This window comes from Macaca thibetana, chromosome 17 (assembly GCF_024542745.1).
Source record: "Macaca thibetana thibetana isolate TM-01 chromosome 17, ASM2454274v1, whole genome shotgun sequence".
Lineage (NCBI taxonomy): Eukaryota > Metazoa > Chordata > Mammalia > Primates > Cercopithecidae > Macaca > Macaca thibetana.
The window spans coordinates 35,282,888-35,297,914 of NC_065594.1; positions in this window are offsets into that span (position 1 = coordinate 35,282,888).

A 15,027-nucleotide genomic window follows, 5' to 3' on the forward strand; every position below is an offset into this window, starting at 1 on the left:
GTTAATCCTGGATTTGTAGTTTGATTATCTGAGAAGATGGTGTTTATATTTCCTGAGAGGAAGACAAATGCAGTATGAATACATTATAAATCATATAAATCCAGCATTCTTTTTGGCTTATTTTCCATTTAGTTTGCATTTGTGGACCCCTTCCTTTTTCTTCTTCATAACTGCAAAAAAATTCTGATCTCTTATTTCTTATTCTGATAAATGTGAGTTTTATGTAGAGGGTTTACTTTTAAGACCCCTGCTTCTCAAAATTTGATATGCATACATATCAGCTCAGAAGCTTGTTAAATGCAGATTCTTATTTAATAAGTCTGAGGTAGATCTGAAATTCTACATTTACTACAAGCTCCCAGGGTGGAGGGACTGATGATATAGGTTCAGGTGAGACCAGTGTGTTGGAATAACAAGGCATCAGTTCAAAAAATATTTATTCAATATGCTATATTCCAGAGACATAAATCTTCAGTACTTTGTCATTGTATCTAGTTATAGGATTTTTTTTTCTTATTGATAAAAACAATTTCTGTCAGCTAACATGATACCCTACAACCTTGGGAAACAGAACCATGACCAAGCTGAAAAATCATGGGCCAAGGTGACATGGTGCCTTGCATCCCAGGGAAACAGTCTTGGCTAAACCACCATGCCCTGTGAGCTAAACAATCACAGTGAACTGTCTCCAGAAAACTGGATGAGCTCTCCAGAGTCTGAGCTGCTGTGGTGTTTTGCTTCCCAAAGAGTGAAGTCATTTGGGCCTGAGACATAGTTACACACCACCAATCCTTGTTCCTTGATGCTAATGCACTCAGCCTTGTAGAAACTGGGATACTGCCATTTTCCACATCTCAAGATCCAGAGTTATCATGACACAGTGTCTCATTCCCCAGAACCTGAGTTGCCAATGTGCCCTGTTAGGTCTGGGAAATGAATTGCAGCTGTGCCCTACTTTGAGGGGTCCAAGTCTCCAGAATACCCCTTCTTCACCAGAGATATGCCAGTGGGGCAACCCAGGAGCAGCGGCACATCTGCTTCATGGCTCTCTGGGCCTGAGCTGCTGGGGTATACCTGCAATCACAGATCATGGCTGTGTGGGGATCTGCATCTACCTCTCTGAGAGACTGAACCCACACCCAGGTCCTAGGTGACACTACAGTTCTGTGAGACCCTGAGTTAAAGATCCTGGCCCCAGAGCCACTCCAATCACTTGCGCCCTAGAATCTAACATTGTTTCAGCAAACTGTGGACCACGTTAGACCTGATACCAAGAGGGATGCCCTTAGCTGAGACATCCCCACTGTAGGGAAAAAGGGAACAGGAGCCCACAAAATATCCTTGCGACCAAAGAAATGAATACCTCATGCTACTGCCATAATTGTTACAAACTTCTGCAGCCTTGGACGCCAAGGCACCTGCAGGCATCACTGAGATTGATCATAGCTGGCAAAGCTGCATGGACACTGTATCACTGCATCCACCCAAAACCAGAGCCACTGCAACCCATTCTACAGGCATCCTCAGACCCATGTGCAAGTGAAAGTTTCTCTGTGAAAGCCAATCTGAAAAGACTGGAGTAGGTGACTGCTCCACCAGACACACAGATATAAATACAAGGACAAAATAAACATAGAAAAGCAAGAAAGCATAGCATCGGCAAAGAAATGCAAAAATTCTTCAACAATTGATTCATGCCTGAAAAGGAATTCAAAGTAATCATCTTAAGAAAACATAGCAAGATAAAAGAGAACAGAGATAAACACTTCAATAAATCACTAGAAAATTCATAGTCTGAATGAGAAATTCAACAAAGTTGCAAATCATAACAAAGAACCAATAGAAATATTGGAGTTGAAGAATTTAATGAATAAAATAAAAAAAGTAAAAATTAGAGAGCATCAAACTAGACTAGACCAGCCAGAAGAAAGAATGTATAAATTTTAAGATAAGTTTTTTGAAATTTTCCAGTCAAAGAAAAAAAAATAAAAAGAATAAAGAAATCTATTTAAGTTAAAATATATCCCCTTCCAGAAGGAAGAGAGAGAGAAAGTATCAGAAAGCTTATTTAATAAAGTAATTCCTGAAAACGTCTCAAATCTATGAAGCTTAAAAGTACTCAAGAAGAATCAACCAAAGCCCTCATAGATACATATTATAGTTAAATTGTCAAAAGCCAACATTGGGAGTCTGGCGCAGTGGCTCACACCTGTAATCCCAGCACTTTAGGAGGTCAAGGCGGGAGGATCACGAGATCGGGAGATCAAGACCATTCTGGCTAACACGGTGAAACCCTGTCTCTACTAAAAAATACAAAAAACAATTAGCCGGGCATGGTGGTGGGCGCCTGTAGTCCCAGCTACTCGGGAGGCTGAGGCAGGAGAACGGCGTGAACCCGGGAGGCGGAGCTTGCAGTGAGCCTAGGTGAAGCCACTGCACTCCAGCCTGGGTGACAGACCGAGACTCCCTATAAAAAGAAAAAAAAAAAAAAAAAAAAAGCCAACATCAAAGAGAATTCTCAAAGAAGTAAGAGAAAATTGACGTGATACTACAGAGGATTCTTCATCAGACTATTAGTGAAATTATCTGCAGAAACTTTGCAGACCAGAGGAGAATGAGGTAATATATTCAAAAGCGCTGAAAAATAAAACCAGCCAAACAAGAATACTGAATCTAGTAAATGTGTTCTTCAGAAACGAAGACGATATAAAGCATTTTCTGGAAAAGTAAAAGCTGAGACAGTTCATCAGGTAGGACCTGACACACACACACACACACACACACACACACACACACACACAAATGCTTAAGGGAATTCTTAAGTGGAAACAAAAGGACACTAATAAATAACATGACAACATTATGAAAGTGTACTTAATGATAAAGGTAAATATATAGTCAAAATTAGAACACTCTAATTCTATAATGACAGTCTGAGAATCATTTATATTTGTAGCATAAGTTAACAGATAAAAAAGTTAAAAAACTATAAGTACAATAATTTGTTAAATAATACACAATACATATAAGATATAAATTGTGACATCAAAATTATAAATTACGGGGGAGATGGTAAAAGTCGGAAGTTTTATATGCAATTGAAGTCAAATTTCTAACAATGTAAAATCTACTGTTACAGCTATAGGAAGTTTTATGTAAGCCTCAGAATAGTGACAGAGCAAAAACATAGCAGACAAATGATAAACAATAAAATCAAAGCTTAGCCCTACACACAATCACAGTATTACAAAAGTAGACAGCGAGAGAGGATGAAAGGGATAAAAGATCTATAAAACAAAGAAAAAATAATGATCACAATGGCAGTAGTAAGTCTTTACCTATCAATAATAACCTTGAATGTTATTAAATTCTCCAAACAACAAACACAGAGTGACAAAGTGGGAGAAAAAACAAACCTAAAAACCAAAAACAACCACTACATGCTATCTACAAGATATCCAATTTAGCTATACAGATACACATAGACCGAAAGTGAACAAAAGAAGTAAGTTATTCCATGTAAATAATAACTAAAAGATAGCAGCTGTCACTGTATTTATATCAGACAAAATGAATTTCAATTTCAAAACTGTCACAAAAGGCAGAGATGGTCTCAATTTAAAGGTAAAGCTGTCGTTATATCAAGAGGACATAGCAATTGTAAATATATATGTACTCAATATCAGAACACCTAAATATATAAAGAATGAAAAGTGAAATAGATAGTAGTGAAATAATACTGGGGGACTTCAATATGTCAGTTTCAACTATGGATAGATCAATCAGACAGAAAATTAATGAGAAAATACTGAACTTGCATTTCACTTTAGAGTAAATAAATTGAATAGACATATACAAAACTTTCCATGCAACAGGAGCAAAATACACATTATTTTCTACTGTACATGGAACATTCTCCAAGATAAACCATATGATAGGCCACAAAATACGTGATAACAAATTTAATATGATTGAAATCACATCAAGTATTGTTTCTGACCACAATGATATGAAGCTAGAAATCAAAAACAGAAGGCAATTTGGAACATGTATAACTATGTGTATATTGAAAAACATGTTCTTGAACAACTAGTGTGTCAAAGGGGAACAAACAGTGGATCAACCACTGGTTCAAAGTTGATATCTTGTAGTTTTACAGTGAAAATACAAAATACCAAAACCTATTAGATGCAGCAAAAGAATTTCCAAAAAAGAAGGTTATACTAATAAATGCCTACATTATAAAAGAATATCACAAATACACAGCCTAACATTATCCTTCAAGGAGCTATAGAAAGAAGAGCAAACTAAACTCAAAGTTAGCAGAAGAAAGAAATAATTTAGATCAGAACAGTAATAGAGAATGGAAGAACAAACAAAAATAAAACAAATAGTTGCTTTAAAAAATAAATAAAATTGACCAATCCTTAGCTAGACTAAGAAAATAGAGAGGAGATTCAAATAAAATCAGAAATGACAGTGGAGACATTATAACAGATGTCTCAGAAATAAAAAATTATTAAAAGGGAGTATTGTGAAGAATTATATGCCAACAAATTGAATGATGTAAGGGAGATTGATAAACATCTATAAAAATTTCCTAAGGTTAGGTTTTAAAGAAAATCTACCAAGATTGAATTAGGATAAATAGCATGAGCAGAAAAATAACAAATAAAGAAATTGAAGTAGTAATTTACAAATCTCCCAACAAACCAAAGTGCAGGATCTTACAGCTTCATGGCTGAATTCTATGAAATATTCAAAAAAGAGTACCAATATCTCTTAAATTCTTCCAAAATATAGAACGAGAGGAAATATTTTCAAACACATTTTATGAGACCAGCATCACCAAGTCAGACAAAGGATACCACAAGGAAAATACACCACACATACACACACACACACACACACACACACACACACACACACACACACACACACCCCGGTATCCCTGATAAACATTAATGCGCAAATTCTTAATGAAATATTAGCAAACTGAATTAAAAAGATTCTACATTATACCCAAATGAAATTTACCTCTAACAATCAAGGTAGGTTTAACACATGCAAATAAATCAGTGAGATTTATCACATTAACAGACTGAAAGTTAAAAAAAAAAAACAAAAACACTTTAATTGACGCAGGAAAAGCATTTAACCAAAGCTAAATACCCTTTCTTCATTTGAAAAAAAAAAAATGAACAAATTGAGCATGGAAGAAAATTTCCTCAATGCAATTGAGGCTATTGAAAAACCCACAGCTAACATCATAATCAATGGAGAAAAACAAATAGGTTTATTTCTAAGAGATGGTACAAGGCAAGGTTACCTACTTACACCATGACCTTTTACCTGTTACTGGAAATACTAGCATACTTTTACAGAAATCAGGGCTGTATCTTTTCATGACTCAAAACATTAGATACCCACAAATATTTGTTAGTATTTTTACATTTGTAATTCATTCCATATGATGCTAAATTGACTATGTTAAATTAAATACCTTGAATTGTTGTTACTGAAAGAGAAAAATTGGAATCTCACGTTTGTGTTTTAAAATTTTTCATTAATTTTTCATTAATACAATAATCATGTTAAATGTATTCTAATCCCTTATTTGCTACAGGTCCTAATAAAAATCAGGTGATTGAGGGGACATACATATTATTTGGTTCATTTTGCTTTATTTTCTATTCTTATGACTGAATTGTTGCTTAAAAAGCAGGAAACCCTATACATAACAATTATTGAATTACTATTGACCAAGAAAACAATTTAATACGCTGTCTGTAAAAAATAAAACAATAAAATTTATGGGAGTGATTGACAAGTGATTTTGGCAGTCTCTTTTTATGAAATGTGGTGTATTCCCAAATCTCTTCTAGGCCATGAAACTCAGGATATAAATAAATATTGTCAAAACAAGTATTTCAACAATTAAAATTACTTATACATACTTTAGTTACATATGTGCATACACATATGTGTGTATGGTTTATTTTGTTATATTTTATATTTTCATTACTAAATTGTTGCTTAAAATTGTTGCTTGTATATATTATATATATGTACGTGTGTGAAAAAGTTGATTCATACATATGTTCTACCTTCTGAGATATTATTTGCCTTATACTTTTTCTCCTACTATTTCTTTGTCTTGTACAATTTATTTGTCTGATTTGTCCATTGAAGAGATAAGCTAATTAGACTTTTCTCTTTGTATTTTATTGGAGCACATCATCCTATTATTATACATACTGAAACATCAATGATATCAATTAGAGTTTATATAGTTTATACTTTTCTGCTCCGTAAAATACTTATGATTTTTGATTTGTGTTTGAGCTATATCATTAGCTGTATGTTAGTAGGAAGACTACCCACTCAAAGAATCACAAGATGTCTGTTAACTCAGTGAAAACATTGAATGAATTGAAAAATATGTAACAGAAAAAAGAAAAAATATTGTGTAGAAAGTTAGTGTTTTTAAGTGCATTTTTCTATTTATACTTTGTTCATGTAAATGAGAAGTTAGAATCAGTATATATTAGCATTCCAGTTTCTTTCTTTGTAGTAAAATGGATACCTACAGACAAGGATATTATTTGTTCATTCAACACATCATTCCTTCATCTAAAAATAGTAATTGAGTTTCTATATGTGTTGGACATTGTGTGATGAAACAGTGAAGCACACTAAAGGAAAAACTTAGCATCTATTATGATGAAGTTTACTAATTAATGGATGAGACAGGCATTTGTCAAATAGTCACACATATATGTAAGTACACACACATGCAAAACTACAACTGAGATAACTGCACAAAGGCGAACTTTTTATGCTTTGGATGCATATTGAGAAAGATGACATTTTCTAGGGAATCAAATAAATGTCCCTTAAAGAAACTGATTTAAAAATTTAGATTTGAAGCAGAGAGTTATCTAAGACAAAGGAGTATATTGTAAGAAGAAAAGAGATTTCTAGAGTAAGGAATTCTCCTTGACAGTAGCCTATATGGAGAAAGCATGGAAAACAGTATAACAGAAACTTAAAGAAGATTACCGAGGTTGGAATATAAAGAATTAAAGGGCGTAAGCAGATGAGAGTAAGTAAGTTGAATAAGTAGGCAGGAATAGGTCAGTGAAGAGCCTTCTGAAACATCTTAAGTACTCACAACAAGTCACTGAAATGCTTTGGCTCTTGGTATGGATGGAACATTGGATGAAAAATAATCAACTTTATTATAAAATTATTAATTAAAAAAATTAAAATTATTAATCTGGCCATGGAGGAGAAAACAGGCTGCAGGAGGTCCACATAAAGAAATGAAAACACATATCTTGGAAGGTTAATTGCAGTAGGCAAATTGTTGATGAAAAATTCTTTATCTTGATGGAATGGATTATTCATTCATTTATTGCCAACTATTACTAGATCATGCTTCTAGTATATGATAGGTGGACATAAGGAAGTTCATGGAAGTAAATCCTTCAACAAGCTGACATGCTAGGCAAAGGAAAATGATAATTATCTAGTAAATAAATAACATGACAATATAATTTAACGTAAGAATTACTATTATCGAATAGAATAAAGTGAGAGGAGAAAGTGTGTTAATGGGAGGAAGGCTATTTTACAGAGGATATACAGAGAAGTCTTCTCTGTTGTGATCATATTTGACCAAAATGACAAATAAACTTAAAGTACGTCAGGTGGCACAGTCAGCTAATAAAGTTCTAGGAAGAACAGGGATTTGTAAATGGCTGAAATGGTGTAAAGAGAAATATCTGAGGATACTATAAGGGTGTGATTGAAAAGTATGATAGAGGTGATAGTGAGAAATGTTGAATAAATTTTAAAAGGTGCTTATATTAATTTACAGAACTCAATGTGGATAACTGATTAGCAAATTTACTTTAGTTGATGTAAGATTCTATTTTAACCACATCAGAAATAACATTTATATAGCAATTATATGGGATCAGCATAATAATCTATACAAATAAACAACAAGAAACAAACAGAAATCCAAGAAATAAAATCCCCAAAAGGCAAAATAGCACACTACTAAGAATGTGAGCTGATTGTCACACAGAAATGTTATCGTCACAACAGACAATATTTAGGTGTGGGACATTTGACATATTATTTAAATTCTTGGTTTTAATTCTCTCACAATGAATAAATGTAAATGGCAAAAACCAGTTTCTTGAATTGAGGTGAATAACAATATCTTGAGCAACTCAAACTTTACAAGCCTTGCTGTCCTCATATTTCTATGGAAAAAAGATAGGCAGTCTTTTATCCTAATCCTTTTGGGCTATATATAATTCAGAATTCCATTTCATTTTGCTTTGCTCTCCATGTTAAGTTTATCTACCATAAAATAGACCGAGCGTGATCTGTAGCAGCCAACATATTTCTCTCTCTTAGTGAAATGCCTGGATTTTCAAACTAATCTGTAAGTTGTCTCATGTCAACTCAGGTCAATTTTTCTGCCTACAGAGTTGTGAAAAAATTAAATTAAATTTTTTGAATTATTTTTTATTTCAGTATTGCATTCAAGGAGTTATGGGTTTGTAGTAAGACACACCGTCTTGCCCTCTAAGAAATAGAAATAACAATAGAAATAACAACAGTGTTAATACATATAAAAGTACATTCAAAGTGTTGAAGTGCCAATGAAATTCAAACTAATTGTGAGAAGAAATGAGTTTTCAGTTGAAGTTTTGTTACCAAGTAGCTGACCTATAATCACTATAAAACATTTAAAATTATGTTCTCATAAATATGATATAATATAAATAAATATAATAAACATATAAATGCAGGTTAGTGCTAAATAAACAAATATATATTTATATATTTAATATATATTTTATATATATATATATTTTTTTTAATTTAGGATCTATGCCCCCCAAGGAGGACAAGAAACCATAATACATGTCAAGGTGGGATTCTCTAAATTAGTGCATAAACTGCATTCATGTTATTTCCTGTGTATTCTAAAATAAATTCTATAATATATGATGCATGCAGTCTTTATTTGATACTTGTATAAACAGTGACAATAAGCAGTGACAAGTTCTTGTCCTTTTATGTTGTATGTTACAAGAGCTATTTTGCTTCTTCAGATTGTTTAATATAGTATGATATTAGAAGTTGGTTATGATAGGCATAGGCACATTATACCACTACTCCCTCTATTCACTTGCTCAGCTTACTATATTTTTATGTTCCAAATACTCAAACCTGTAAATGACCGTTTCAGTTCTCAGGCTACAAAAAAAGTTGATGGAGGAAAGTTTTCTCCATATTATAAAATTCTGTGCCACATAAATATTTTACAAGGCTCTTGGGAACTACTGCTACTATATTTTTAAAATGTAGGCTGATTAAATCTATACCTCCACAGGTTGCAAGTGCTTATTCTTACCCTCCCTCTTCTTTTTTCTCCATCTTACAAAATAGTTCTTTGACCTACAATATACTGACCTTTATAATGGGTTTATAGAGAATCAATCAGGCTTGGAGAAAACTAAAATACAGAATAGTATCCATTATATTATATTGGTTAAACTCAGCAGGCATGACAAGTAAAATACAGCTGATTGATTTTTCTAACCTTTATGGAATCTTGTATATAAAATACATACATTTTGCAATACTATGTGTGTAATGCTAAAACAAAAGTTTAATCATATTGGAAATTGACTCCTCGTGTTGCTTTTTGTAAGAGTATTAATTTCTCTCTCTCTCTCTCCCCTGCTTTGCATGTGTACCTTTAAGTTTACGGGCGCGGTTGTGGGCGCCTGTAGTACCCAGCTACTCGGGAGGCTGAGGCAGGAGAATGGCGTGAACCCAGGAGGCGGAGCTTGCAGTGAGCCGAGATCGCGCCACTGCACTCCAGCCTGGGCGACAGAGCGAGACTCCGTCTCAAAAAAAAAAAAAAAAAAAAAAAAAAAAAAAAAAAAAAAAAAAAAAAAAAAAAAAAAACTATTTTTTTTATTTTTCACCTTTGAGTTTTTAACACTTCTAATAAATATGTTCCAAGACAAAGTCCTTGCAGAAATAGCTATTATGTCATTGACAAGAACAGACAAATCAACATAGTATCTTAGTTATATTGCTTTTATAACCAATCCCTTAATTCCACCACTCTATCATTGTAATCAATGTAAATAATAAAAATTTATGAAACATTCATTTTTAAAAGGAAATTGAATGGTGCTGTGTTATAAAAGAGTGTCATGTCCCCCGGTAAGACACTAGAATCATAGTGAAGAGCTAATAAATTGTTGTTTTAAAACATTTTGATACTTGTTGTGATTAATAATTATTGACATAGGTATCATAGACACCCTTTTAATGTTGATAATTCTCAAAGTACTCTTTAACAATGGAAGCATTTAACTCAAATGACTATTCCATATCTCAAAAAGCGATACAGCAGAAAACATTCATGGCTATTGGTTGTCTTTTGTAATTCTGTAAATAGAGGCAACAGTAGCTCTTAATTATATTTTAAATGAAAGAATTAATTGCCATAATGTTGTTAATTTTTACCTAGTCATTCTTAGTAAAATTATGTATTCCAATTATTGATTTATATTACATGGAGAATAATTCTAATATTTTGTTGATGCTCATTTACAGTTCTATAAGATAGCTAAATCACTATCAAAGTTAAACACATCCCTAACTTCTTATCTTTGTAAAGTTAGATATTTATATCTAACATTTGATGCTTTTAAAGAAAAGCTCCAAATTTATTTATTCAGTTTCTTATTATTATTCTCATATCTTAAATGAAACAAAAGTTGAAGTTTTGTCTCTTATGGGCTGAATTGTGCACCCTCAAAAATGTATATGTTGACGTATTAACCCCTAGTACCTCCCAAGGTGACCATATTTGGAGACAGAAATTTTTTTTTTTTTTTTTTTTTTTTTTTGAGACTGAGTCTGGCTCTGTCGCCCAGGCTGGAGTGCAGTGGCCAGATCTCAGCTCACTGCAAGCTCCGCCTCCCGGGTTTACGCCATTCTCCTGCCTCAGCCTCTGGAGTAGCTGGGACCACAGGCGCCCGCCACCTCGCCCGGCTAGTTTTTTGTATTTTTTAGTAGAGACGGGGTTTCACCGTGTTAGCCAGGATGGTCTCGATCTCCTGACCTTGTGATCCGCCCGTCTCAGCCTCCCAAAGTGCTGGGATTACAGGCTTGAGCCACCGTGCCCGGCTGGAGACAGAATCTTTATACAGGTAATTCAGTTAAAATGAGGTCTCTTGGATGGGCCTTAATCTAACAGGACTGTTGTTCTTCTAAAGAGAGGTAAGTTGTACCCAGCCATCAAAAGAAGAAAGATAACATGAGAACACAAGGAGAAAAAGACAGCTGTCTATAAGCCAAGAAAAGAAGCTTGGAACAGACCCTTCCCTTGAAGCCCTGAGAAAGAATCAATTCTGCTGACCCACTGATCTTGATCTTGAGGCGATAGTGAGGAATGTTGAATAAATTTTAAACGGTGCTTATATTAATTTACACAGTCTCCAGAATGTGAGAGAATAAATTTCTGTTGTTATAGTCACCAAGTTTCCAAACTAGTACAATGGCCTCATTTGACAATGCCATTGGATTTTCTCTGTTCCTCTAAGCATAGCAAAAGATATAGCGGGCAACAAGCAGTCAGTTAAAGCTAACAGTTAGTTTCCAGAAATAATAAAGGAGATTAATATCTTAGGTAATACCGTAGTTGAAGAAAGAAAATGACCAGAAGTAAAAACCATTTGTTCCTCTCTAGGCAGCCAGAAAGTAGAGCTTTTTAATTTTTGCTGTTACATGTTTAATGAATATGCATTATTATTGAGTGTTTAAAATTGAAGAGGCAGCATGATTTAGTGGATAGTCTGAACACCTAAGTTTTCAACTACATTTACCACTGACTCACTACAGTGACCTAGCACAAGTCACTTTATCATCATTATCATTATATTATTATCATTATATTTTTATGACTCAGATGAATCTGGTTTGAACTCATTATTATAGCATGCTTCTCAGTGGCCCAGCACATTGCAGTAATCTATTATTAGAATAGTAAGCTCCTGAGTACATTACGTGCATTGAAAAATGCTGATATGAAATTGAACAATATTATACATTTTCAGTTTCATCAAGGTAGACAGCAATGTGCTGAAAATTAACATCATTGGCCTTCTTTTCTTTCAGTTTTTGCATTACTTAAGTAGAAGTTAATTTACAGGAATATTCAGAGTTCTACACTTGAAACATTAATTCCAAAAAAGTTTGATTATTTTTCTATTTTTCAAAGGAGATTATGAATCTAAATATTATAGTTCAATTTTATTTGTTATAACATTAATTAACTAGACATTTTCTATTTCAGTGCAAATGTCTCTTTTCTCCTAATGGAAGAATTTTTATAATAACACATATCTGTTATTTTATGTTTATGACTTTTTTTGGCTCATTATTGTTATTTTACATTAGTATATTTATTAGAAGTTATCTTCTCAAATGCTATCCTGTATAAGCATATAAATGCTCTAATTAATTTATTTAAACAATAATGAGAGATATTTGCAATTATGTAATCACATCTCTGATATATAATCTTATATGTTAAGCTAGTATTAATATGTTTAAATTTTTATTTTTGGATAACTGTAGATTCACATGTACCTTTAAGCAATAATGTAAAGAGATCCAATGACCATTTACATAATTTCCTATAAAGCTAACATCTTGCAAAAGCACAGTACAATATCACAGTCAGAATATTGACATTAATAGGGTAAGGATGTTCCATATTTCCATCTCTACAAGAATTCCTTATGTTGCCCTTTTATAGCCATGCTCACTTCTCTCCTACCCTACTCCTTCATTAACCCTTCAGAGCCACTAATGTGTTCCCTATGGAACAGATTTAGCTCTTTCTGGTTTTCTATAGTTTTATTATTTCAGTAATATTACATAAATTAAATTCTACACTACGTACTTTTTTAGTGGTTGTTTTTACCTCAGCATATTCTCTGGAGATTCAGTCAGACTTTTTATGTTTCAATAGTATGCTCCTTTTTTATTGCTGAATAGTATTTTAAAGTATACCACAATTTGTTTATCCATTTGTCTATTGAAGGACATGACACCTAAGTTGTTTCAATGCATTGGCTATTGAGAATAAGTTACTGTAAACATTTTTGCACAGGTTTTTGGATGAACCTGTCTTCATTGCTCTTAGATGTGTGCTTGTTGGGCAATATTGTAGTTGCATCCCAAACTTTTCCAAGGTAGTTATTTGTAATCTTTTACATTTCTACTAGTAATATGCAAGTGACCTAGTTTCTTTACATCCCTGAGGTATATGGTGCAATTATATTTTAAATTTTTGGATTATGTTTATAAATATGTAGCAATATCTCATTATAGCATTAGTTTCCTCAGGTTAATTATGTTGAACATATTTTCTTGTGTCTATTTTTCATCTGCATGGCTTCTTTCTTAAAATTTTTCTTCATGTGACTTAAAAATTATAGCTAAAAACATGAACAAATATAATGTGAGATATACCCTCTTAAAAATTATGTATACATTTAAAATTAAGTATACATATGAGATCATATTATCTGAAAAAGTATATAATTATGTTATTTCATGTGTTAATTCTTTAAAAAATTAAGTATACAGCTGAGTATTGATAACTATAAGCACAACATGTTGTCCAACAGATCTCTAGAATAGTTTTTATTCTTCTTTGTAACTGAAATTTTAGACCCAACTGTGTCTTAGGTTTCTCACTTGTTGGTCCAAGCAACAGCAGTGGACACACCTTGGTTATTGTCAGTAATGCTGCAATAAACATAGAGCTGTAGATAGCTTCTCAACACGCTGATTTCATTTCCTTTGGGTATATATTCCATGAGAATGCTGGATCATGTGTTAATTCTATTTTTTATATAAATTACTGTTTTAATGTAAATTATCATTTTTCACAGTGGTTGCAGCATTTATATTCCCACCAACAAGGAACAAGGGTTCCATCTTCTCCAAATTGACCAACACTTGTTATACATGTAGATAAAAATATAATACACTGAGTGACTTAAACAACAAAGTCTTTTATTCTCACAGTTTTGAAGGCTGGGAAGTCAAAGATCAAGGAGTAGGACAATTCTGTTCCTGATGAAGGTCCCTTCCTTGTTTGCAGAGGGACAACTTCTTGCTCCATTCTCACATGGAGAGAGAGAGAGACAGAGAGAGAGAGAGAGAGAGAGAGAGAGAGAGAATAGCAAGCTCTCTGGTTTCTCCTCGAGAGTCACAAATCACATCATGGGGTTTCCACTCATATGACCTCATCTAAATCTAATTATCTCTCAAACATTCAACTTCCAAATACCTTCACATTGCATATTGTGGCTTTAACATAAGAAATTCAGAGGGGTACAAACATTCAATTTATAACATGGTCATCCTAATAGTTTTGAGATAATAGCTCATGGTGATTTTAATTTGCATTTTCCTGACAATCAGTGATTTTCAGCATGTTTTCATATACCTATCGGCCATGTCTGCTTCTTCTTTGGAGGAATGTATACTCAAGTCCTTTGACCATTTTAAAATCAGATTATTTGTCTTTTTGCTATTGAGTTGCAGTGATTCTTCATATATTTTGGATATTAACTTTTCATTAGATATGTAGTTTGCAAATATTTTATTTGGTAAGATGATTTTTTAAATTATCTTGATGGTTCCTTTACTGTTCAGAAGCTTTTTAGTTTAATATAGTCCCATTTTTTAATTTTTGCTTTTATTTTCTTTGCTTTTGGTATTATAGTAAAAAAAAAAAAAATGTTGCCATGAGCAATATGATGAAGGTTTCCTCTTATGCTTTCATCTAGGAATTTTACAGATTCAGGTCTGTGTTTAAGTGTTTAATCAAATTTGAGTTTATTTTCATATATAGTGTAAGTTAAAGTCCCAAATTCATTTTTGTTTGTTTGTTTGTTTGTG